The 3,761-nt window shown below is 40.1% G+C and overlaps 1 non-coding gene across 1 annotated transcript; it reads right to left on the reverse strand.

Moving 5' to 3' along the window:
• Positions 1-3,075: 3,075 nt before the first annotated feature.
• On the reverse strand, positions 3,076-3,178 carry LOC130959130 (small nucleolar RNA R71). The gene has a single exon (XR_009078225.1). It is a non-coding gene; the product is annotated as a small nucleolar RNA R71 (small nucleolar RNA).
• Positions 3,179-3,761: the final 583 nt, after the last annotated feature.

The raw sequence follows: 3,761 nt of genomic DNA on the forward strand, positions 1-3,761 counted from the left end.
TGCTAATTGGAAATGAATGAATTATTTAATCAATGCCAAGGCGTTAAAGTAAAGCATGCATTTAATTTAATTACATCATCATGAACCATGCATGCATTGGCATCATTATTTGAAAATGAATGGAATCAAGCAAGGAGCAACGTTCAGCCAAGATTGAAGATTGCCCTCAACGCCCGAGCTCACGTTTGCGCCAATGTTTACCTCAAATGTGAGGTCAAACGTTGGCAGAGGAACACCCTGGAGGGAGATAGCGTTTGCGCCAACGTTTGCCTCAAACGTGAGGTCAAACGTTGGCTGATGAATTAATGCCTGGGAGGACTCAACGTTTGCGCCAACGTTTGCCTCAAACGTGAGGTCAAACGTTGGCCAAAGGATGCATTGGAGGAGATCACGTTTGAGCTCACGTTTAACCTCAAACGTGAACCCAAACGGCGTGAGTGACAGCAAATGGCCTTCTGCATAATGCCACACACGAAAATGTTTGAGTCAACGTTTGCCTCAAACGTTGACTCAAACGTGATTGCTTTAGATACCAAATTGCAAGCGGATTTCTTCTTAAGACCTAGGCCATCCGGATCCATCTTCAACCCAATTTCACTCCAAAGCAAGCAAAGCCCACATGACTCAAACGCACACAGAGAAGCCAGATTAGGAATTTCATTTTGTAAATATTATTTTGATTTTTCATTTTCATTTTGTAAAAGCCTATATAAAGGCATTGGTTTCATTTCATTAGGAGGGGGGCTCCACTAGGGAGCATTAGGAGTAGGATAGAGATCTCTCTCTTTAGTTTCCTTTTCTGTTTTAAATTTTGGATCAAGAATTGAAGGAATTCTGTTCACTTGGTCTGAAATCTCTTTGTTCTTCTGCATAATTTTTGTGAATTGAGAATTGAATTTGAGCTTTCATTTACTGCCTTCATCTTTCTTTCATCTGCAATTTGTTCTCTGTTGGATCAAGGAAGGAATTGAGATCTAGACTTGTTTTCTAGTCTCATTGAGCTCCTGAGATCTTCAACCTCTCATTTATATTTTGCAATTGAGCCAAGCTGCTCTCTATTTTGATTTTTCAAGTGAGTTTCCAAATCTGTTTGAGTCTGCTGCATCATTTACTTCTCTGTTTGAATGCTATTTACACTTCCTTGTTTGATTTCTTGAATCCCAACTCCCAAAATCCTTTTATTCTTCCTGCTATTTAAATTTCTAGTTGCTTGATCTATTGCTTTCTTTAATTTCCAACACCCACTCCCCTTTATATTTACTGTAATTTACATTTCTTGTCATTTAAGATTCTTGTCAATTTACATTTCTTGCTCTTTACATTTTTGTCATTTACTTTCTGCAATTTTAAATTCCTTGCACTTTACATTCTGCTGGTCACATTTCATCCAATTCACCAATGTTAGCTTGGCTAAACTAATCACCCACAAAAGTTGCTTGATCCTTCAATCCCTGTGGGATCGACCTTACTCTTGTGAGTTATTACTACTTGATGCGACCCGGTATACTTGCCGGTTAGATTTGTGTGTTTGGAAATCGTTTTTCCACAAAAACACCCATCAAAATGCTTTCTCATGCTGGACCAAATTGGGTTTGGATGGATATGTGACTATAATCCTCTCAATACTTGATTTGGGAAGTGCATGTGGTATAATCAATGACCACACTTCATCTCTTCTCATGAGCAATTGACCAAGGAATTGGCTATTGATCAAGATTTGAGAGATTGAATTGCAAGAAATTGTAATTCAATCAATTAAGATCGCCAAGGAGATCAATGAGTGCATTGATTGATGAAGAGATGAAAATGAACTTGATCCGGAGAATTGCAACATCTCCTGCGCCCAATGAACTCCCCAATTCTGATCTCACCCATTCTCTTTAATTTCTGTGTTTACTTTTATGAGCAAACACCCCATTCCCATTTACAATTCTATAATTTACTTTCAGTCATTTACTTTCAGCCCTTTAATTCTAGCATTTACTTTTTCTGTCATTTACATTCCTGCCATTTTATTTTCTGCAAATCTCAACCCAAATTCTGAATTCGCTCAACTAGAACATTCTTCTAATTAAAGTTGCTTGATCAATCAATCCCTGTGGGATTCGACCTCACTCTATTGTGAGTTTTTACTTGACGACAAATTCGGTACACTTGCCGAAGGAAATTTATTGAGAGACAGTTTCCACCTGCATCAAGTTTATGGCGCCGTTGCCGGGGATTGATTGTGCATCAACAATGATTAAATTAGAAGATCACTAGATTGAGCATTTTTGTTTTGTTGATTAAATTTTTTGTTCGAGTAATTTACTTTCTGTTTTAGTTAACTTCTTCCTTTCCCCCTCTACTCTTTCATTTTCTTTGTTTTTTATCATTCATTTTGCTAACCCACTAACTGTTTGATATATTGCATCACTCACAACTAACAGTAATTCTGTCAGCAATACTATCTGCACACATTGTTCATTGCTTGTACTTGTTGGTTGTATGACAGGGAGAAGAAGCGGGGCTTCAACTTCCTTTGATTCTGATCCTGAGAGGGCCTTCCTTAGATTAAGGAGGGAAGCAAGAGAAAAACGTGCAATCGGTGCTGAAGAGGAGGAGGAACATTTTGAACCAAACATGGAAGGCAACATGGAAAACCACCATGAAGAAGAGGCTCATAACCATGGGGGAGGAGGTAGAGCAAATCATGTTGGGGAGGATAGAAGAGTGTTAGGCTCCTACATCAATCCAAACCCAGGAAATTGTGGAAGTAGCATCCAAAAGCCAACAATCCAGGCCAACAACTTTGAACTAAAACCACAGCTCATCATCCTTGTTCAGAACAACTGTTCGTTTGGAGGAGGTGTCCAAGAAGACCCCAATCAACATCTAACCACATTCCTGAGAATATGTAACACAGTAAAGTCTAATGGTGTTCATCCTGACGCCTATAGACTACTCCTATTCCCATTCTCACTCAAGGATAAGGCAGCCAAGTGGCTAGAGGCTTTCCCCAAGGAGAGTTTGACAACTTGGGAGGATGTGGTGAACAAATTCTTAGCAAGATTCTACCCCCCTCAACGAATCAATCGACTGAGAGCTAAGATCCAAACTTTCAGGCAACAAGATGGTGAGACTCTATATGAAGAATGGGAGAGGTTCAAAGACTTAACAAGGAGGTGCCCACCAGATATGTTCAATGAATGGGTGCAGCTGCACATCTTCTATGAAGGCTTGTCATATGAATCAAAGATGGCAGTAGACCATTCCTCTGGAGGATCATTGAACAAGAAGAAGACCATTGAAGAAGCCATAGATGTCATTGAGACTATAGCTAAGAATGACTACTTCTATGCTTTCGAAAGAGGGAACACTAGAAGAGTGATAGAGCTAAACAATGTAGATGCCCTGCTGGCTCAGAACAAGCTCATTACCAAGCAGCTAGCTGACCTCACCAAGAAGATGGAGAGGAACCAAGTGGCAGCAATCACCACCTCCTCAACAACCCAAGAAGGAGTTGATGAAGAGGCAGAGGGTAATCTTGAGCAAGCCAACTACATTGGAAATTCACCTAGACAGAACCATGATCCATACTCCAAGACATACAACCCTGGATGGAGGAACCACCCAAACTTTGGGTGGGGGAATCAACAAGATCAAAGCCAAGACTAGAGACGTTACAATTCCAACAACAATGCAGCTCACCCACCATTCACACAAAGGACATATCAACACCCCCACAACAACACTTCTCCACACCCATATCAAAACCAAAA

Source organism: Arachis stenosperma, chromosome 10 (assembly GCF_014773155.1).
Source record: "Arachis stenosperma cultivar V10309 chromosome 10, arast.V10309.gnm1.PFL2, whole genome shotgun sequence".
Taxonomy (NCBI): Eukaryota; Viridiplantae; Streptophyta; class Magnoliopsida; order Fabales; family Fabaceae; genus Arachis; species Arachis stenosperma.